General features: G+C 40.9%; 1 protein-coding gene across 1 annotated transcript in view; it reads left to right on the top strand.

The window, feature by feature from the left end:
• Window positions 1-24,078, top strand: part of RAPH1 (Ras association (RalGDS/AF-6) and pleckstrin homology domains 1) — a 118,136-nt gene that overhangs the window by 70,065 nt on the left and 23,993 nt on the right. The gene's annotated exons all lie outside the window — the stretch shown is intronic.

The following is a 24,078-nucleotide window of genomic DNA, read 5'->3' as shown; positions in this document are numbered from 1 at the left end:
ACTTAACATCTGGTTAACAACCTATAGAGTAGTGTTAACCAAGTAAATCCATAGTTTTGATAGGTCCAAGTACAACTTCCCCCTAGATGAAACCGCAGTTATAATTCATGCCTCAATATTTTTGTCTTCTCAACTGTACCCCCAAGAAAATCTTAGCAGGCAAGGCTTTGGCCTTTTGGTATTTTTATGTTTCAGTGAACTCGCATGGTAGAATCGTACAGCCATCTTTGTTTGAACTGAGTCAAATAGTGGTGACAAGATGAAGTTTTAGGCATTATTGACAAAGTGAAATCATACAAGTGACCAGGTCCAGATGGTATCCATTCAAAAATTCTGAAAGAACTGAAATGTGACCTTATGAAACTATGTAAGGTCCTCAAGATTGGCCTCTGTAGCAGAGAAATGGGAAGTGGCCAGTGTAACGTCGATTTTTTTAAAAAGGATTTAAGGGGGATCCAGGAACTTACAGGTCAGTTACCTTAACATGCATTCTGGGTAAATTAGTTAAAGCATTATTAAATATAATAATGGGTTACCAAGCATATAGAAAGACAAGTTTTGCTGAGGAAGGAACAGGGTGGCTTCTGCAAAGGTAAGTCCTATCTCACTAACCTTTAGAGGCCTTTGAGAGTGTCAACAAAGATATACATAGGGTTGATCTGGTAGACATTGTTTACTTGTTTATAATGGAGGGATATAAACAGTGGGGGTGTGAGGAGTTCCTCAATGAACTGTTTTGGGACATTTGCTTTTTAATGTTCATAAATGCCCTGGAGTTAGGAGTGAGCAGCAAGCTGGCCATTTTTGTGGACAACAGATTATTTAGGGTGGATGAAACAAAAAGAGTCAGAGAAGACCTCCAAATGGATCTCTCCAAACTGAGAGAATGGTCATCAAAATGGCAAATGCGGTTCAATGTAAGGAAATGTAAAGTGATGCATGTTGAGGCAGAAAATCCCAATTTCACATATACACTGATGAGGTCTGAACTAGCAGGGACTGACCAGGAAAGGGATCTTGGAGTTGTGATGGATAGCTCAATGAAAATGTCAACCGAGTGTGAAAAAGAAAAATCCATGTTGGGGATCATTAGGAAAGGAGAAAATAAAACTGCCAATATCATAATGCCTTTATGCAAATCTATGGTGCAAGCACACTTGGAATACTGTGCATAGCTCTGGTCACCGCAGCTCAAAAAGGATATTGTAGAGCTGGAAAAGATGCAACCAAAATGATCAAGGGGAAGGGGCTAGAGCAGCAACAGCTTCCCTATGAGGAAAAGTTACAACATTTGGGGGCTCTCTGACTTAAAATAAAGGTAAGTAAGTGGGGACATAATAGAGGTGTATAAAACTGCATAGCGGGAGAAAGTGGACAGGGATTTTTTCTTCCTATCAATACTAGGGATGTACGAAAGGCACTTACCTGGTCCCGCAGCTTGCTTCGCGGTGGGGGGGAGGTGCTTCGGTTCACCCCCCGAAGTTCAGGCTGGGGGGGGAGGCGCCCCGCCTCGCCCGGCTGAAATTCAGGCCGGGGAGAAGCGCCCCGTCTCCCCGGCCGCGAAATACAAAAGGGGGGGGGGAACCACCCGTGATAGGCTACGTAACGATTTACGTAGCCTATCACAGCTAGATTCCCAAAGTCAGCCGTGATAGGCTACGTAAATCGTTACGTAGCCTATCACGGGTGACTTTGGGGGGGGGGGAAAGCGCGTACGCAAACGGCACCCATGGGCACCGCCATTTGCGTACACGCTTTTTTTTTCCCCAAAGTCACCCGTGATAGGCTACGTAACGATTTACGTAGCCTATCATGGCTGACGTTGGGAATCTAGCTGTGATGGGCTACGTAATGATTTACGTGGCCTATCATGGGTGTTTTTGGTTTGTTTATTTTGTAATGGCGGCGGCGGCAGCTGGTTGGAAGACTGGCCGCCGCCCCTGCCCCCGACGAACCGCCGCCGAACTCCCGCCGGGACCCGCCGCTGAGAGGGACATTCGAGGGAGGTAAGTCCCATCCGGGGGGGGGGGGGAATTTCACCAACAATTTCGGGGGCCGAATGCGTTGGCATTCGGCCTCCCTGAGATTCGTGGAGAAATTCTCTGACATCCCTACGATAATACTAGATCTTAGAGTTATCCAGTGAAGCTGCATCATAGGACATTTGAGGAAGATTAAAGGGAGTACTTATTCATATAGCACATAAACCAGGGGTGGAGAACCTCTTTCAACCCAAGGGCCAAATTCAATTTTGGAGAAGTTCTCAGGGGCCTCATTCCAGTGGTGGGTGGGGCAAAATCAGCAGGCCAAATGCAAAAGCGATGCAAAACACCCAAAAGCACAAATAATTGCATATTTTAGTTTAAAGCTCTTATCTGCAGTGGGTAAGCCTTAGAAGAGGCATCTCAACCTTTTAGGATGGGGAAAAACCTACAAGAGCTGGGAAACCACCAAGCAACCAGTGGTTAAAGATGTAAAATTTCTGGAAATCTCAAGGCCATGGGGAAAAAATGGGGTTTCCCCCCAGGAAAAAATTGGAAGTTTCTGAAAAATTGAAAAATAAGCAATACTTATTTTTTTAATGTTCTTTACAGATCTGAAGTCACATTGTTGCTTTAAGACAGCCTTCCGCAACCTGGGGACCTCCAGAGATTTTAGACTTCGGCTCCCATCAGCCTCAGGCAGCATGGCCAATAAGGAATGCTGGGCACTGTAGTCCAAAATATCCAGAGGGCACCAGGTTGGGGAGGGCTGCTGTAGGAACATAAAGCAGCCTTTCTGTTCTTAAAGTTATTTTATGTATGACTTACTTTGCTCATAAAATTATTATATTTTAAAATGTTTAAAAGTAAACCCAGTTAGTAAATTTGTAATTCTTGTCTGAATAGATAAGAACTACATTAAATGACCACTACAGCATCAGAAACACAGGACTCTATAGAACAAAACCCAAGCTGTCAAGAATGCACATTTACTGTCAAGAATGCACAAAGGTGACTCTTCTCACATGTTGGGAAACTGAGCATAAATGTCCATCAGTGAAATATTCTTTAGATCAATAATTTTAATAAGGAATGAAAGAACTAACTATGCTGGGAATCTTAGAGAGAGGATTAAAAATATATTTTTCCCCATGGCTTCATTATTTTCAGACATGTTACATCTCTAGCCTTTCTATAAAACCTTATTACATAGTTTGTAGAAATGATTTTGGGGGGAGTAAAGGCTGGGTAACAATATATAAATACATTTAATATAAAATTCTAAAAGAAAATATTTCATAATCCAAAGCTGTTCCATGTTCCCCATTTTTCAGAAAAAAACAAAAAACGTTTCTTGGAAAAAAAAATGGAAAAAACGGTGTTTTTCCAATTTTCTGTTTTTTTTTCTGGGCCTTCACATTTCTACCAATGATTGGCAAAAACAGGACCCCAGAAGGTCCAGATTGGCACTGCAGGAAGGCCTGAGGTTCCCCACTCCTGATGTAAACTTTTTAATTCGCTACCACAATATCTAGTGATGGCCACCCACTTGAGCAGCTTTAATGCAGGATATCAAACGCTATACATTACCCCCATAATATATATGACTATATGTTACCTCCAGTACCAAAGGCAGCATGTCTCTGAATATCAGTTGTTAGGGAACTTGAGCAGGAGGGTACTATTGCACCCAAGGCTTGTTGCCTTCTCACAGGCATCTCTTTGGTCTCTGTGGGAAGAGAATGCTGGACTAGATAGACTTTTGGTCTGATCGAGCACAGCTGCTCTTACATTCTTAGGTTTCTGTGTTGTTTCAAAGACATAATTGCACACCAGTGACTGGAAACCCATTGGGTGGAACAGTAGGAAGAATTGCAATGACCTTTATCTGTCTTCTCGCACAACAGCTATGTCAGCATTCCTTTAGCAGTGCTTGAGTTTGTGAAGTGTAGCATGGTTTCAAGATATGTGTTGTAACTTAGTAGTATGTTGCCATTTTCAGCCCAAATATATGATTTGTGATAGTGTACCTGTCCTGAAGAACAACTTCTGACATGGAGGCCCTTCCAGCTTCAAATAAAATAACATCTACTTCAGGGGCAGGCAGCTTATTCTGCATTTGAAGAGTTGCAGCTAGCTTCTTAATTTGTCACAGTCTGAAAGGAAATATACGTTATTCTTCGTTATAATTGTTTGGCTTTTGAAAAGTTTTTGAAAGGGTTTTGATGGGGTTCTCTCTGTATTCACAATGTGTGAATGTTTCTGATGCAGAACTCAATGCAGCAATTGTGTGAGCAGTTCATTAATTATCCACTGGACAATATTGCCACCTGCTGCCTAGAGTAGGCATAAAATTATCTGAATTTACTGCATCTAAAATTGGCTAGACTGCCTTAGAATACTTTTGCATTAACTTTTCATACTAAAACTAGCTGCATTGTAAGATATTAAAGAGGTGTTTACATTTGTAAAACCTTATTTTCAATTATTAATATTAACTAATATGAATTTAGCATTCTGAACATCATTACTGAGCTACAGACTAGAATGCAGTATTTTGATGGTTATCTGGCAGGGTTTTCTTTTTGTAAATAGTTGCATGTAGATGGAAGCTATTCACACACAGCTTCTTCTTTCATACTCTGATTGGGCGTGGGATGAGAGAATCTCATGATAGCAGAATCAGTCCATATCCTCTTATGGTTGGGATGGGAAAGCAGGTCTCTAATTGCTATATTGTTTCAGGCAAAGAGACAACCCCCTGTTGTAACTATAAAGACCAGACATGTGCTTTAAGCCAGAGGTTGGCAATTTTGGGAAATCTGGGGAAAGCTATTTTGCTGCAAAGCTGCACACACACCCCACCCCTGGCAAATGGTGCTGGAAAAATAGTGTCTGGACTGTCTACAGATTGCCAAAGGGATCAGAATTAGCTTGTTTGCAACTTAATTTTGACCCTTTGGGTGCTCCATAGCAGCTATGGAATGTTAAAAATCCCAAGATTAGTTTCCAAACAAGCTAATTTTGACTCTATTGGTGCTTTGTAGCTGATCCAGGTACCCTTTTTAATGTAAACAAATGTAGGGGGTTATGGGGGCCACATGCAGGCTGTGTGTTGCCCACCCCTGCTTTAAGCTTCAAAAAGCTACCTCAGATTTTTATAAAAGGGCTGCCTCTTATTATTAAAGATAAGAGGCTCTATTTTTACCTGAATTCTGTACTGGGTTCAACATTCCAAAGCATTACATCTGCACTGACTGTACATATTTAAAAGCTATCTTAATTGCTTGAGTGATTTTGGTGAATTTAAAAGGGTTTGTGAATTGTTAACTTTAATATATTTGTTCCTCTAGTACGCTCTTCCCTTTTTAAACATATTATATTAAGGGTATTTTTCAATAGTTGTCGTTGATTGTTCCATGGTTTTCCAGGTGTACATCTACGGATTCCTTTTTTTAATGTGGTTCTGCACATGAAAAATAACCTTTTAGGTACAAAGTCCTATTTCACACTTAATCATAAATTATTATTTCTTTGTGTACTGCAAGACAAGCAGGCATTTATTGGCTGATTTATATATTGCAGAACATGCTGCATAATGGTTGACCTCTCTTTGTTGTGTAGTTTCGTCTCTAAGGGCGCAGTCCTATTGAGATAGATGTCAGCCTCTGAACTTGGAGGCTGATGCCTATCCAGTGCAGGGTGGATGGAGCATGGCGGGCATCCTCGGTGCTCCAGCCAACCTGCATTTGTGGCTAGGTGCGCGTTTTCAGGGAGGGGAGAGAAGGGGCCCAGAGACCTGAGAGGAAACTGCATACAGGCTTCCCCTCTCCGACCTGGGGACTGCCCCCTTTTTCCCCTTTCCATGCTTTGTTTACCAGCACAGACATGGCGGCACTACAGAAAGAACCATGCTGGCTGGGAGGGGGAGGGGAGAGTGGTTTCTGAAAACCAAAGAATCCTATGGCTGTCCAGAGAGTGTCTAGTGGCCATAGGATTGCTCTCTAAAACAATAAAATCGAGTGTAACTGGGTGTTGTGTTTGAGAACTCATCTGTAGGCCAAAATGCACAAAGAGTTCAAATCATTTTTCAGACCTGAATTCTGTAGCAGTTGCCTGTTCTTCGGATAAAAAAGTTGGGGAGAATCATGTATGTTATACTGAGTATCTTGGAGGTAGGGTAAGACAAAAGTGTAATAAACATAACTATTTTCTTAAGCAGTACATTCTAGAAAATCATGTTCAGGATTACAAGGCTAAGCTTAAACTATTCTCTCACTGTTTTTCATTAACATTTCCTGCAGTGCTCTAAGCATCCTTCTTGACATTTTTCCAGCACTACTTCTGAAAATGTTGCTTGTTCATTCAAATAATTATCTATTGCTCTCAGCCAGATCATCACACAGTCAAATCTGATTGGGTTACATAGCATAGGAATTTCATCTCATTCAATTATCTATAATTGGGTGGGTTCACCTATGTGACTAATCCAACATGAGAGACACTGCCAATCTTAGTGGAAGATTTCCATTTCTTATTTCTGTTTTCCAACTTATACCACTTGCATTGTTGTAGCTGAATGGGAAACACTAACCTAGTACTCAGCTGAGCTGGTCTGTACTGATGCCTGCCAGTTCTCCAGAAACTCTCATCATCCTCTTGATAAGTAAGGGCTCAACTTGCGCCAGCCATTCCATACTTCCCACAGAGCTCTGAAGGCCCTCCATCCAAAGCTTGTTAGCATACTTAAGAATCCCAATTAAGACAGAGGTAGTTGATATGGACCTTGTTCACATGTCACAGTGACAATTCCTGGGTTGTATAATCTAGGAATTGTGGGGATGAGCAGAGTGTGCAAGCTGTACTCTTGTTGTTTCTGCTTTTAATTAACACTCCAGGAACGCCAGGGGGCTGTTCATTAAAAGCAGAAATGATAAGCCTGCAGCTCACACACTCTGCTCATTACTGCGATTCCTGGGTTGAACAACTAAGGAATTGCCACTGTGATGTGCAAACGTAGTAATGGTGTTGCTGTATGTCTTCATTCACACAGGCACACAACCTGTGTGTACACATATGTAATGATTAACTACGGTGACCTTTAATCATAGGTATGGTGATCTCTGCACTTTTACCCAAATGGGAAATAGATACTTCTAAAATGGGGAAATTTGCTCATTCAAAACATTAAAAAACATACTTTATTTTTACAGATTTTTGTTCTCAAAAGCACACATGTGTACATTTTTTGCCGAAGAGAAAAGATGGCTTGATTAGTAGACCCATCCCTAGCACATGGGCCAATATTCCATTTCAAATATGCCTAACTAGAAAAGATAGAGATGACATTTGGAAAAATTAGCATTTACCAAATAAGGAGGGGAAGGTGGTGCTATGGAAATGGCAGAGCAAGGAAATTGGTTCCTTGGCCATATGACCAAAGAAGCCTGGGTGCTGGCAGAAATGGTGGGCTGTATCGGTGAACATGGGTAGATTTAGGAGGTATGGAAAAGAAATAGGTAATTATAGCCACACCTATTCTAACTTCGAAGGAAGGGGAACCAAAAGGCCTTCACTTCCTGGTTGGTTTCCAAAAGTATGTGCACACACTGCCCCCTGGTTCCTCCACTCTAGTTCCAAAACAAAAAATGGGACAATAGCCTCAAGCCACCCTGGGCTTGTTGATAACTAGTTGCATTATGTTGTCCACACGCATCCAAAAGGAAGGCTTTTGGATGGGCGATGATGGGGAGACCAAACAGAGGCTACGCCGTTATTAGAGACCCCAGAACTATCGCAATTTTGTTAAAAACAGACTTGGATGGTGAGCCCAAGGATTGTGCATTTAGCTTGAAACTTCTTGGTACTGCTTCCCAGCGCTCCCTGTGGGACCCTTTCCATCTCTGGAGTCAGAACCAACAGTTCACACATAGGTTCCAGTCTCCTACGATGCACTGAAATGATTGGATGGAGCTGGCAGGTTGTGCTGCATTATGCATGGAATCTACTGTAGCTTAATGGGATGCTTTATCAGGGAGTAATGCGGTCTCTCTCTGGATGTATGAGGCAAATTGATCTATCTGGGGCAGGAAAGCAGGGGTGTCTGGTCCTGTAAACATGGGGTAGGTGCCAGAATAGAGGATAAAGTGCAGCGTTATGCTGGGAAGGAGTCACGAGGAATGATATTAAAGCTAATTGGACCATGAAATACTCTCAGAGCTGAGACACACCCATATGAGGAATGCCCTGGCAGAAAGTGTTAACATCGACTGCTCAAACTCCAAGGCAGTGGTAAGGTTCAAAACAGGGAACAAAGATCTCATTGGCTCGGAGGCTGGACCCAGGATGGGTTAAAACAAACGGAGAAATAATTTGGTTCTGGTAACTGAATGAAAGACTCAGGGAGGTTCCCTACCCCTTGATTAATTTTACATCTAGTTAGCTACACATAGTGGTGTAGTATAATAATTAAAACAAAAGGTGTCACCAAGGGTGCTTGGGTAGTGCTCGACTTTGTTGACCTGCCTGGGGGGATGGGGACACTTCAGTATTGGGCCATGTTTCCTGCCAGGAACTTAATTTGGGTTCAGCTCAGCATGTATCCTACTGCTGCAGATTGGTTATATGTGACCGCTTAAAGTGTGCTTGACCTGGGCTGACCAAAAACTGTCACTTTAATGGGCTTAAAAGGTGAAGATGAGCTATGTGCGTGCGTGCATGCATGCATCGAATTCAGTCATGTTTACATAAGAGGCTACACCAAGATGGATCTTACGACAGGAGGAGGAGTTGGAGTCCCTAGAGGCATCAATTGAAAACTGCCAGAATAGAGGGTTTTCTAGTCCACAGCACAAAAATTTGTACTATCAATTTACATTTTTATGAAAAACCTTTGAACTACAATTGCATTTTTCATAGTTGTATGTGTAATGTATCATTAGAAAAGTCTGATGTGTTGACATACCTGGAAACGGTATGAAAATATGTTGCTTTTAGTTCGAAAGTGCCTTGTTGACCTATACCAGTGGTAGACAACCTGGTGCCCTTCCAATGTTTTAGGCTATAATTCACATAATCCTTGACTATAGGCCATGCTGACTGGGGCTGGTGGGAGTTGTAGTCCAAAACATCTGGAGGGCACCAGGTTGGGGAAGACTTGGCTGTACTATTTAAGTTGGTGGAAGTCCCTGGATAAGAGCACATGATACATTACTAGCAAGAAGTTATATGCTTGCACAATAGTCAATTCCGTAATGCTTTTGTAGAATTGCTAACAAGGAGCTCTCACAATTTCAGAATCAGCAAAACATCCACATAGGTTTAAGAAACCTTGTTGCACAAACATAAAAAAAATCTTGATTGCTCACTTGCTTATTTTCAACTTAAAGTACACCTGAAACTCTCTCTTCATGCTTCAAATGGAAAGAAGAAAAGGTGCACCTATCTGCTGCTAATCATACACTATAAAATTACTGCACTGACGTTCTTTTGACTTAATTTCTTCCTTTCTTTTCTTTTCTGCACAAGCACTCCTATTTGGACAGGGAAACCTCCCTTCTTCTGCGAAACATTGCAGGAAAGCCTTCTCATTTGCTGACCAAGGTGATACTACTACTTCCCACCTGCATGTGACCATTTCCTTGTAGATAGAATGGCATTCCTGGTGTGTGTTTGTGTAAATTCAGACTTTGTTTTCAATAGCTTGTGTATTTGTGAGAATGACTTTTCCTCTGGTCAGAGGGAAGACAAGGCTTTGTTTTAAAATATAATTAGATGGATAAGTCTGAAAATTGCTCAGGTGTCCTTTCCTAAAATTGATCTATAGAAAATGAAAATGATCCGTAAGGTACCCTCAGAGTAGTAGGACATGTCAGGATGCTCTTTTATTCATATTGCCAGAAATCAGGAAACTGAAGATTTTAGAAAACATCCAACTCAGTCTGTGCTACAATAGGGAATCAATTTGCTACTTTCATTTCTCTGTGGTGTAATATTGAAAAAAGCATTTGTAGATATTGACCTGTTCATAGTCTATCGCGTCTCCTCTCCACCCCCTGTTGCAATCTGCACCATTCCTATGCCCAGAATGTAACTATGGAAATCAGTACAATTCAGGATAAAGGATTTAGTATGTATTTGTTCCATTTACATACTTGTTTCTGAACCTGGTACATGGTTTTTTGCATAAATTTTGTAGTATGGCCAAATAATGGTGAATGGGCAGGCAACATGATTGAGAGTCACAAAGTAAGGACAGAACTCAGTCTCCACCCACCTGAATAAAAGAGTTTTTCAATATTGGTTGCATTCTCCTTTTGAAAATTGAATTCACTGCTGCACTAGAAAATTGCTCTTTGTATTAAATCAGAATTTGATGTTATCCAGGATCTCTTTGCTACAATAGATACCAGCTTCAATGCAAAACATTCATGTAGAATGGCTGATGTCATATATCTTTTAACTAGTATCAAGACTAATATATTTCTAGGAATTCATTCAAGGAATCCTTCTAACCTATTCCCCCATTTTAAATAATTTGTTATGATTATTACATAGAGAATCATAATTCCTGAGTGCTCTCAATTAACAGGTGAAAACCGATTATGGTAGCAATCAGCACTAGGTAGATGAAGGTGGCTCTACAGCATAAAGATTTGTTATTGATTAGATGAAAATCTCAGTTTATCTTTCAGTAAAAAACTTTATTCTAGAAGATAGCCGGTGTTGCTTGGCTGGGTTGCCAATTTTGCCAGGAAAAAGTAGTTTTTAATAGGACAAATTTGCTGGTAAGATAAGAAAACAATTAATTGTATTTATTAAGAGACAGACACACAATTAGTAATGGGTCTGCAAAGACAGAGTACTTAAAATAATTTGAAGTAAACGGGAGTGGGGAAGAGCCTCGACCTCTATGCTGCTGCCTTGATGCTATCAAACTGAAAGGCCTGGTTCAGATGCGATGGCAACCCAATTTCCTGCTCTATGAGAAGCCTCAGACTAACATGCTCTTCCTCCCTGCTCCCCTTTCATGCACCAAAAAGAGAAGATTGGAAGCTTCTCTTTATGATTTTAACAGAAGACCAGTTCCCTGGAACATCCTAACTGGGGCCAAGAGCTGAAAATTGACATATCAGTATCATGTAAGGTGGCAAATTTTTTTGAAAGTGTATGTCTCTGGATTGTATTTTCATGTAATAGCCCATTCTGACTCGTTGCTTAAACTTTTTATGATGTCATCAAGCGGGCTGAAGCCATCTTTTTCTAACTTTTCTGATTTAAGCTGTAATGTGTGAACCAAGTGTCCAAGTTAAAATTTTAAAACTGCATTGGAAAGCTAACAAATTCTCTCACAAAAAACTAATTGTAATAATGACCTTATCTGTTACTATTTTGTGGTACAAGCCATAAATCAAGAAAAAAGTTAATTTTTTCCTCATTTTTATACAGTTTGCTTCATATGACATGTTACCTGTACACCTAAAGGGTATTAGACAATTATAGGGTACTCTTTTACCTTTCCAGCAAGCCACAGCTTGAATACATTAATTTTGATATGTCATGGTTAAGACACCTATGAGCGTATCCACATTTCATGTAATTTTACTCAATGTATGGCTAACAGGTAACTTTGTGGTATTTCAAAGAAACATCTAGTAGTTTTGGGAGTGAAGCAACTGTTCAATAGGAATATGTTTTTATTTACAAATGTTACAATGTTATCATTTTTTGAATATTATCTAAGTAACCAAAGATAATATTATTAGCGTTAGTAATGTGTTATAGCCTCAGCTGCAGCGTCTTCTGTTTTTTCTCTTTATAAGTTTGTCCCTTTAGAATTACTGTAGCCTGATTTCCGTGATGATAGGGAGAGGTCTTCGGTGGAACAAAGAAGGTAAGGAAGGAGACTGAGGAATGATAGAGGCAAGTTCCAGAGAATTTCACAGGTTAAATTCAGAAAAGCTTGCTGTGAAAATGGATCCACCAGAAAAAGAAAGCATGATATCACAGAAGTGACCACTTATAGATTGCATTATTCTCTGCTCTACCAAAGCATCAGTTGCAAGGCTGGTGTCCCTTCAAACCCTTGAGTCATTGTTGGACATTGTTGAAACAAACATTGTAGAAGGCAGCAGAAATCAGAAACCATAAAGCAATCTTAAGGGTGGCTGAAGATTTAGGAGAGAGGAAATACCTACAGTGCAATACCAAAGTGGACATTTTTGGCCACTATTACTAAGCAGTTTCAGGATGTAGGATCATGTGATTTGTGCACTGAGTCAGGCACAATTGCAGAAGGGTCAGTAGCAGGGGTAATAGAACGTTACAAGCCCAACTGTGCAGTCAGACTTTACAAGCTGGTTTATGAAGCACTCACGTGGCTACCATGGCATGGTCTCTAGCCGTGGCTGAAAGACATGCATGCAGGAGGCACTGTATATTTGGATGACATGCTGAACAGCATAAGCAACGTCTGCCAAAATGTATGCACAGCTTCACTACAGAAAATCCTTGGTCAGCAATCCTGTTCAAGTATTATGGAGCTCTTTGAGGACAACTTTAATTATCTCATATGTGAAAATGGAAGTCTCTCAAGCATCCATGCAATGATCCCATGATGCTTTGCCTACGACAGACTGAATTATGCACACTACCTTCCATACTATTATGCCCAGATGACCTACTAGTCCTGATGGCTATATGCTATCTCCAGTATCAGAGGCAGTACGCCTATGTACAAGTTGCTGGCCAACATGGGTGGGAGGGTCTGTTGCACTCCTGTCCTACATGTGGGTTTCATGTGGGTAGCTGGTTGGCCACTGTGTGAACAGAATGCTGGACTATAGGCTTTTCCTCCAGGAATTTGTCTAACTCTCTTTTAAAGCCATCCAAATTGGCGGCTATCACTACGTCTTGTAGTAAATTCCGTAGTTTAACTATGCGCTGCATGAAGAAGTCCGTCCTTTTATCTGTCCTGAATCTCCCACCAATCAGCTTCATGGGATAATTCCGGGTTCTAGTGTTATGGGGGGGGGGGATGTCTCCCTATCAATCTTCTCCACACCATGCATAATGTTGTACATCTCTATCATGTCTTTCCTTATTCGCTTTTTTCTAAGCTAAACAATCCCAGTTCTTGCAACCTTCTGTCATAGGGGAGTTGCTCCAGCCTCTTGATAATTTTTGTTGCCCTTTTCTGCACTTTTTCCAGCTCTACAATATTCTTTTTTAGGAGCAGTGACCAGAACTGTACACAGTACTCTAAGTGTGGTCCCACCATAGATCCTCAATCAAGGATGTGTCAGTAAGTACTATCTGATGTCAGAATACAGGAGCATGTTTCTGAAGCAGGTGAAACAGATGATTGGTCAGTGCAGCAATAGGATGACACATCCAGATTTCCATCTGAACAGAATAAAAAGATGAGGCAGGTGTCCAAGCTTTAGTTGACCTAATGATGAACAGTTGGCTGAATCCGATAAGCCATGATCAGGCAGATTTTGTCTTTGATGTTTACCTGGAAACTTCTATCAAAGATGCTGAAAGATGTAAGTGTGCCACAAATACTTGTCTGCAATTCAAGAACATTGTACCAGCTCACAAAATCCATCCATTAAGAAGGTATCTGTGCAGCTCATCCAACAAATCGGAGCTCATCAAGTTCTTGGTGCAACAGTGGAGGATGCCGAAGTACATGAAGAGGTTGGAAGACGAAACACTTTATGTAAGAAGTGAGGAGGCCTGTTTCATAATCACCATAGACCATTGGGAAGAAGTCTGTAAGCTGAAGTCTATAAAAGAAGAAGCTGACAAGAGTTGCACAAGATTTATTGATATAAGTTAAGTCAGACAGGATGTGTCTGATGCCCTGATTAGATTACATGCCTTCACTGGCTGTGACACTGTGAGTGCTTTTGCAAGTCAGGGTAAGGTAACTCCCTTAAAACTACTGAGAAAGGATAAGAACTACCAGGAAATGTTCAGTCAACTAAGGAAGTCATGGGAAATCTCTACAAAGATGGTTGAGGAGTTACAGCAATTCACCTATCAATTGTATGTTGCAATTACATTTACTTCTGTAAATGACTTACGTTATGAACTTTTTTGTGCCAAGCAAGGAGAGGTGGAGTCCAGTCAACTTCCACTATGCAATGACTGCCTGTTTATACAGACGAGAATTTGGAGATGCAGTTTAAAAAACCAGCCACATGTACCTATCTCAACAGATTATGGATGGAGGACAGACAGACATAACAATTTTGTCATTGACTGGATGCATGAACCATCAGCGCTTATTGCCATTTTGGAGATGTTGTCATGCAAGTGTGTGCATTCCTGTCAACTGCCAAAGTGCTGATGCCTATCCAATGGACTTGCTTGCACTGATATGTGCAAACTACAGTCATGACAGAAACAAGACTGATGTAGACTTCGCAGTTGAACTTCAGAATTTAGAAGATAACTGCAGTGGTGACAAACATTAACATTAAATTAAATTGAAGATTAAATGTTGGCAGTTGTGAAATGATATATTTTATTAACATTTACATTTGTAAATAAGAACATATGAATATTGAACAGTTGCTTAACTCACAAACTGCTAGATGTTTCTTTTCAATAACACCAAGTTACCTGTTAGCCATACATTGGGTAAAATTACATGAAACGTGGATACGCTCATAGATGTCTATGACATATCAAAATTAATGTATTCAAGCTGTGGCTTGCTGGAAAGGTAAAAGAGTACCCTATAATTGTCTAATATGCTTTAGGTGCATATCTGTATCAGGTGACATGAAGCAAACTGTATAAAGATGTGGAAAAATTAACTCTTTTCTTGATATATGGCATGTACCACAAAAATGATAACAGATAAGATCAGTATTACAAATGTATATTTGTGAGACAACTTGTTAGTTCCAACGCAGTTTTAAAATCTTAAATTGGACACGGTTCACACGTCACAATTTGAATTAGAAAAGTTAGTAAAAGATGGCTTTGGCCATCGTGATGACATGTGGCCCGTGGAGTGACTGGTTTCAGATCCTTCCTTGTTCTCATTAACCACAGTTTAAGCAAACCAGAGTTTGGGCACCATGATGAACTGTAGTTGGTTTAAAATTTGAAGCAGAAGCTTCTGATATCCTTCTCCTGGCACACAAAAGGGAAGGGAGGATTGCATAACCCAAGACATCTTCCCATAATGCAGGTATGTTGAAACTCAGCTCAAGGGCCAAATTCCATTTCAGAGAAGCTGGGGGGGGGGCTTTCCAGTGGGTGGTGGGGCCAAAGGCAAAAGGTGCAGGGCCCAAAATACAAAAACTACCAGCATATTTTATCTTAAAGCTTTTACTGCTAGTACATGACCCTTAGGAGAGGTTTTTCAACCTTTTAGAATTTTTTGCGGGGGGAGGTAATCCACAAAAGCCATGAAACCACCAGTGGTTGTGCAAAAGGAAGTGGGGCCTGGGGAAGGGGACATAGTAATCTATGTAACCCAGGCTAGCCGGGTTTGTCACCTGGGCCTGAGATTTTGTACCCCTGCCATAAAGGGAAACCAATGCATCTGAACCAGGCTCAAGTCAGCTTTTGATTTAGTGTTTTTAGCACTGCAAGTTTAAGTAAACAAAGAAGGAGAAGCTTCAGATCTGGAAACATGCTTTAGCTTATGTTTGAGATCAGCTCTCTGTGTTCTGGTCTCGTTGGTCATTGGTCTGGCTGGCTGGAGTGCAGTTCCAGCAGTTGGTAATTACTGAGAATATTTAGATCAATTCTGATTGAACGTGTTCCTGCCTTTCCACACTAGACAGGATGGGGGCTACAGCAGTCTACCAGAGCTGCAGTTCAAACAGCCTCAGAGGCCTATTCTAGAGGGCACAAAAGCACGAATGATGGCCATACCCATGCTTTACCAGAGAGGGCTCAGCCAACACATCACTTCAATTGATATATGGCATCCCTGGCCATGGCCACCACCTGCTTTAGAGAGAACCCCCTGACTGCATATTCCTGTTCAGATAGGTAAATCCACTCTACCAGAGCATCTGGCCTCCTCGCCAACTTTGGCCCTCTTCTTCAGGATTCAGCTTTAGCTTGACAATAAGCTATGTATACTTACATTTTAGACAGAGCAATACTACTTACTCACACCACCATAAAAAATTTACTTGAATTGTTACATTATGCAGTCACAGTCTGAATATGTAACTAAAGCTGAATTAACTTTAAATATGTAAAACAGGCATGCTGTGGTAATTCTTAATAAAATAGACTTAAAACCCAGAAGTGTTAATGCTTTCCACTGGGACGAATTCGTTTTTTCTGGGGTAGTGAAAATCACCCCCAGGAAATCCCATGCCTGCACTAGTATCTAGACCCTTATGGCAAAACATCACAAGGTAGATGTATAGAGTTGACTGCATAATCAGTTACCCATTAAGATATTACTGTTATTTGCAATGGGGAATTAAATACCATTACTACAAGCAGGGAAGGTCATCAACAGTGTTATTACATCTTTTGCACTCTTACACTGTTACAGATAGAGCCAGCTGTCCAGAACAAAAGTCATTTTCTGCTATGTCACAATCTCTGGTTTAAAAATCCTTTGTTTGAGGTTCATATAACTTAAATAGTGGTGTGATTTTAAACTATTATTATTTTTTAATTTCTTATACCTTTGTGGGGAGGGGGTACATATAATATATTTAGATGCATGTTCAGGTGCATGCTTGTGGAGTAAAAATTGAAATATCAGTGAAAATGTTCTCTAAGCATGCTAGATGGTTTGTTGTGTAAGCTTGCTATCTTTTAGAAGTTTCTATGTTTAAAGTTTGTGTAACAACAATTATTTATGGCATATATCTTAACCACATTATATGATCCCCCCCCACCCAAATCACAAAACATGAGCATTCAGTGATGAAATTTTATAACGTATGTTTTCTAGGATCTAATATTAAGATCCTATTCAGATGCCACTTCTAACAAAAATGTTGCTTTGTTTCAAGAAAAAAACAGTGTTGCATCAGAGAGAAGCTGAATAGAACTTACTTTGCAATAAGCCTCAAGGACCTCTTGAATTGTCAGCCATTTTTAATTAATGGCCAGGTTCCAAAGAGCTTCTTAGGATGATGCCAAGTGGCTTCTGTTAGACCAGTATAAATTTTGACTCTGAACAGCTCATTCCTAGGCTATATCACAGATGGATTGTGAAAGTTTCAGTTTCAAAAGCAGTTTGCCATGGGTTGGTGGGGAGCGGGGAGCTGCTTTTTCAGAAAAATGAATCCCAAACCATTTGGAATGAGTGGCGTAATTATTTTGATTCTAGCCACTGTATAGACTTTGCTAATGAAAAGAATTTGGGGGAGAGCAAATGCACATAATAGTAATTTGGCAATATTTTTAAATTGTTCAGTTTGCAGTTCTGTGTCTTAATTTCTTGGCCAAAAGATCATAGAATCATAGAATAGTAGGACTGGAAGGGGCCTGTAAGACCATCAAGTCCAACCCCCTGCTCAATGCAGGAATCTAAGTCAAAACATCCCTGACAGCTGGTTGTCCAGCTTCATCTTGAATGCCTCCAGTGTGGTAATTGGTTCCATTGTCGTACTGCTCCAGCAGTCTGGAAGTTTTTCCTGATGTTCAGCCGGAATCTGGCTTCCTGTAACTTGAGCCCATTATTCCGTCTCCTGCACTCTGGGATGATCGGAAAGAGATCCTGGCCTTCCTCTCTGTGACAGCTTTTCAAGTACTTGAAGAGCGCTATCGTATCTCCCCTCAGTCTTCTCTTCTCAAGGCTAAACATGCCCAGTTCTTTCAGTCTCTCCTCATAGGGCTTTGTTTCCGGTCGCCTGATCATCTTTGTTGCCCTCCTCTGAACCCTCTACAGCTTGTCTGCATCCTTCTTAAAGTGTGGTGCCCAGAACTGGACACAGTACTCCAGATGAGGTCTAACCAGTGCTGAGTAGAGGGGAACTAGTACTTCCCGGGATTTGGAAGCTATGCTTCTATTAATGCAGCCAAAACAGCATTTGCCTTTTTTGCAGCCACATCACATTGTTGGCTTATCTTCAGCTTGTGATCTACAACATTTCCAAGATCCTTCTCGCTTGTAGTATTTTTGAGCCAAGTATTCCCCATCTTGTACCTGTGCATTTGGTTTCTTTCTCCAAGTGCAGAACTTGGCATTTATCCCTATTAAATGTCATTTTGTTGTTTTCTGCCCAGGACTCCAGCCTATCAAGATCATAGAATCGTAGAATAGTAGGGTTGGAAGGGGCCTACAAGGCCATCGAGTCCAACCCCCTGCTCAATGCAGGAATCCAAGTCAGAGCATCCCTGACAAATGGCTGTCCAGCCTCGTCTTGAAGGCCTCCATTGTGGGAGAGCCCACCACCTCCCCAGGTAATTGGTTCCATTGTCGTATTGCTCTGACACTCAGGAAGTTTTTCCTGATGTTCAGCCGGAATCTGGCATCCTGTAACTTGAGCCCATTATTCCGTGTCCTGCACTCTGGGATGATCAAGAAGAGATCCTGGCCTTCTTCTCTGTGACAACCTTTCAAGTACTTGAAGATCACTTTGAATTTTGTTTCTGTCTTCCAAGGTATTAGCTATCCTGCCCAATTTTGTGTCATCTACAAATCTGATAAGCATTGCCCGCACCTCCTCATCCAAATCATTAATAAAAATGTGGAAGAGCACTGGGCCCAGGACTGAGCCCTGCAGTGCCCCGCTCATTACCTCTCCCCAGTTTGACAAGATCCCATTGATAAGTGCTCTTTGAGTCCGATCCTGTAGCCAACTGTGGATCCACCGGATCGTTGTTTCATCTAGGCCACTTTGAGCTAGTTTGCTCCTCAGGATATCACAGGGCACTTGGTCGAAAGCTTTGCTGAAGTCTAGGTATATTATGTCCACAGCATTCCCACAGCCCACAAGGGAGGTTACCTGATCAAAAAATGAGATCAGATTCATCTGGCAGGATTTGTTCTTGACAAATCCATGTTGGCTTCGAGTAATCACGGCATTGTTTTCCAGGTGGATCACTTTATCATCTGCTCCAGAATTTTCCCAGGGATTGATGTCAGACTGACTGGTCTATAGCTCCCAGGTTCCTCCTTTTTACCCTTTTTGAAGATAGGAACAACATTAGCCCTCCTCCAGTCATCTGGCACTTCACCCGTCCTCCATGATTGCTCAAATAGACAGTGGTTCTGAGAGTTCTTCTGCCAGTTCCTTTATTACTTTAGGGTGCAGTTCATCTGGCCCTGGAGATTTGAACTCATTCAAAGTAATTAGGTGTTCCTTGACCATATGCCTATTGATCTCAAGCTGCAATCCTCCCCTTCAGCCTGTACTTCGCCTTTGCCAGGGGGGTCATAGACCCTCTTTTGGGAGAAGACTGAGCCAAAGTAGGAATTAAGCACTTCTGCCTTTTCGTTGTCATCTGTTATCATTTTGCCATCGTTATTTAATAGTTGAACCACCATTTCTTTCCTCTGTCTTTTACTATGCATGTATCTGAAGAAAGCCTTTTTGTTGCTTATAGCATCCCTCGCTAACCTCAGCTTATTCTCAGCTTTAGCCTTCCTGATGCCATCCCTGCAGTTCTGTGCTACCTCCCTGTACTCTTCCTTTGTCGCTTGGCCTTCCTTCCACTTCCTGTGTGTGTCCTTTTTTGTTTTCAGGTCATCTCTAAGCTTTTTGTGAAGCCACATTGGCTTCTTCTGTTGTCTTCCTTCTTTTTTTCTTGTTGGAATTGTGTGTAATTGTGCCTTGAGAATTTCCTTTTTTTTTAAACTCCCACCCATCTTGGACTCCTTTTCTCATTGGAGTCGCTTGCCATGGGACTGTGCTTATCATTGTTCAGAGTTTATTAAAATCAGCTTTCCTAAAATCCAGGGTATGCGTTTGGCTATATTCGTCTTTTGCATCCTTTAGAACCAAGAACTCAAGTATAACATGGTCACTTTCCCACAGAGTTCCCATAACTGCTACTTTATCCACTAAGTCATCTCTGTTGGTTAGGATCAAGTCAAGGATAGCTGATCCTCTAGTTCCTTCCTCTATTTTCTATAGGAGGAAATTATCAGCAACACAAGTCAGGAATCTCTTGGAGGGGCTATGTTTTGCAGAATTTGTCTCCCAACAAATATTGGGGAAATTGAAGTCCCCCATTACTACTACATCATGCTTCCTTGAAAACTTGGCAATTTGCTTTTCAAAAGTTTCATCCTCATCTTCTCCTTGATTGGGTGGCCGGTACTGGACTCCAACCACCATGTTCCTTTTATTCTTTGCTCCATTTATTTTAAGCCAGATGCTCTCGATAACAATGTTTTAACATATTTTGGCATCATTAATAGGTTTTGGTCCAGCATATTTCTGGAGGTGGAAGTTTTTTCATAGCTTAGCAAGGGGAGTGTACCACAAAACACTATACTTGTTAGGGACAAATACTTGCACTTTGTCTTAACTTCTACCTTCTGGCTTGGATCCAACGTCAAACAACAGAACCTCACGCAACGACTGGCTAAGAGTTGTAAGACTTTTTTCTGACTAAACATGTGTAGGATTGCACCCTAAGGTCACAGTTTGGTCTGTTATGTACAGGTATATTTACACTTCCATATATGCAATATATCATCCAAAGGAATATATTCTTCTTTGCTAATAAAAGTGTAGCCTCAGTTTAAATATTGTGTGCCTGCTGCCAGTTGGCTTGGAAGTTGAGCCTCCAACTATATTACACTATAAGGCCTGAGGAAGGTTCAATTCTTTCACAAGTCAAACTAGCCAATGCATTTTGCATTTGTAGCCTATGTGTTTAGTACATAGCTTGAGAGGTGGGTTATAGGATTGTCTTAAATTGAAAAAGGGAAATATAAAAAGCTTTTTGAAAGTGTTCTCTGACTTACGAATACTGCTGGCTTTTTATAATCAAGTCATTATCTTCTGTATTTCCATTTATAGTCTGCTCTGTTTCTCAAGGGCTCTGGTTGGTTAACATCAGTTCTATTAATGCCTCAGTGCCAATAGAACTATGCAAGGTGTGCCTAACATGCTAATAGCAAACAACTTTGGTATCTGTTAGAGATCATGAACACAAAGCTGGTTTGATATTATAAAATTGTATCTTACCACTCTAGCATTTTGTGCATGTAATACACACACGCACACAGTGTAGCATTGAGCCCAGTGTTTGTGTGCTCCTCCCTTCACATGCTCTGTTTCAATTCCTTGTTTGAAGCTGGTTTGCAATTGTGGTTTGGAGGGAAAGCATAAACCATCGTTTGCCATTTTGGATGTAGCAGCAAACTGTGGTTTGATCAAACCCGAAAGTAACTAACTGAATCCACTGCGTGAGAAGACAGGGGAGTATACAAGCACAAGACTCATTCTCAGAGTTTCAGATCATGGTTTGGCATTGCATGTGAACTAACTCCATGTCAGAAGCATAACTGATGTATAATTTCAATTCGTTCTGAAATCTGAAATTTAGTTAGGGTGCAATCCTATGGAAAAAGATGTCAGCCTCCGAACTCAGAGGCTGACACCTATCCAGTGCAGGGTGGGCAGAGCATGGAAGGAATCCTCTCCTCCATGCCCCGGCTGCCCTGCATTTTCAGGTAGATGTGCTATTTCGTGCGTCTAGTCGGGGATTTTGGAGCGGGGGGTGGGAAGGCTGCGCAGGGCATAGGAAGCCTCATAAAGAGGCTTCTGCGGTCTCCCTGGGACCGCCCCCTTTTCACCCTCTCTGCGCTCTCTTTCTGAGAAATCCAAAAAATCTGATGCCCCTCTATACACTGTCTAGTGGCCATAGGATTACTCTCTTAATTGCTGCTGTTTATTGCCACCATTATTAGTAATATTTGTAAAGCACCTATCTTTTTGTGGGTGCTCTATATTTTTGTAGGTGCTCTATATTTTAAAAACAACAGAATCCTGGCTTGTAATTTAAAATCAATTAGAGAGGATTCAAAAGCAACAGACTAGCAAACATATAAAAGTTAGACCTAACTGCTGAGAAAATATAGTTATGATTGGGCTGCAAGGGAAACAGAGCCACATCACAATGGAAAAAATTGCCTTTTGATTAACTATGTCGAGATACACACTTTTGTGCCATCAAGTTTTATATAAATAACACCATTCTTCAGTCATACTGAAAGCAATTAAGCCCTATTCCTCCAGCCTAAATGTTACTTTGGACTGAGATCCATGGAAATTGATGGATCTAAGGCAAGTTTAGTTTTGGGGAGTGAAGCAAGTGAGAGGAAATCTGATAGTGGCATTCAACATTCAACTCTACTTTGGCGTTGCAGATAATTAAAACAACTCTGTCCTTTATAAAGCAAGACAAATGATACTCAGTTCATCTTGGACATAAAAGTATGTTTACTTTTGTATGCCAACAGTAAAGAATCAGGGCAGTTTCTCAGCAAATTGCTGAGCACTATATAAAGTGGGCCTTTTTTTGGCACGCACTCTCCTAGAACAATATAGCCTTTGCTGTAGCTAGAGCAAACCCCTCTGCTGCTGTCCAGGAATAATTTAGTCCTGAATCAACTGTTCATGCCATATTTGTTGGACAAGTAGCAGGACAGTTAGAAATATTCTGCACATTATGCAGAATGCAGTGGTAGAATGAGCCCTTCCAAGAGAGCCACCAGAACCACTGAACTTGCTCCCTACAACTTTAAAAGCCAACATTTATCTGTAACAGAAACTAAGTATAAGAGCTGAACAATAGGTAGATTTTTCATTCTCACCATGGAATAGCTCAGGCTGACCAAACATATGTGTAAATAAAGAATAACAGGACATGCACCCAACCCCTGCTCTGATTGCCTTTTCCTCCCTTGTCCTACCCATCTTCTCTGGTTCAATACTAAATAATCGAATGTGTCAGCTGACACTGATGCTTGATCAGTAGTTACCCCATAGCGCACTTCAAGTTCTAAGCCAACAAAGTTGTGTTTTGTCATTTGTAAAGCAGCTGGTCTTTTAATGGCTTTTTGTTTATTTTGTAGATATAAGGGAATGAAATATGCAGTAGTGGACTGTTCTAATCATAACGATTCAAATTCTCTTGAAATAATTTATGTCCCTTTCTGGTGTGAAAGCATGATATTACTTATGAGTTGTGGTATGCAAAGGCTGATCTTGCAGGGTTGACTAGTAGTAAAATTCCTCCAGGTTCCCATTAACAAATAGGTAGGCTAGCAGTAGCCGTGCAGTTTGAGACCAAATGAAACTTGACCCTACAACCTCCACCAATGTAGCTGTCTGGGCTATGGCACCCAATTTATGGGGGTTTAGCTTAAATATTTAGGACACAATTCTCCCTGACATCAGTTCAGGACTATGCAGGTGAGAACTGGAACCCAAGTGTTAGTTTCTCTTGGGCAGCATTAGTGCATCCTGTTAATGCAAAGTACTGGTGAAAACATAAAAGCTATCAGGCCCTCACTGAGTTCTGTGGAACCAGAATTCTCTATTAGGTTTTATTTTATTCAGAATAAAGAAAATCAAATGCAGAAGCCTTCTTTGAAATTGAAGGTATTTAAGAGAGTTCCTGTTGAGAACTACAGCTGTTCTGGTGTGTTTAAATCTCATACATTGTGTGCGTTTTCCATACATTTCACTGCTTATGATATTTGTACTACAAAATTATTAGTCTTAGCTGTGCTGTTCAAGCTGTACTTTTCAAGCTACATGAAACCATCTTCATGATGGTTAAGAATGGATCCTTACACCAGCTTAATAATAATCTTTGTTTCTTGCCCAATTGACTGTTCAGATGATGTTTCAGACCTCATTCATCACTGCTATTATCAACTTACTCATTACTTTCGCTGAAGATGATTATGTTTCTGATGAACAAGGCCACTGCTATCAGCAGCTGTTGCCTTTTTCACTACTCATTGTAGTACAGACTGAACATGATGAGGCAGGAAGTAGCTGCATGTGGCTAAGAGAAAAATCCATATAGGAAAGAGTTCAGGAGGATGAAAAGAGCAGCACGAGTGAAACTGCAATGAAAAATGCCTGTACCCGTGTTAGATCAGGTAAAACTCTGAACATGAATAGCA

The sequence above is a fragment of the Heloderma suspectum genome, chromosome 1 (genome assembly GCF_057233095.1).
Source record: "Heloderma suspectum isolate Gila_16-S chromosome 1, 16-S_ref, whole genome shotgun sequence".
NCBI classification, from domain to species: domain Eukaryota; kingdom Metazoa; phylum Chordata; class Lepidosauria; order Squamata; family Helodermatidae; genus Heloderma; species Heloderma suspectum.
This window is presented reverse-complemented; position numbering and strand designations above follow the sequence as displayed.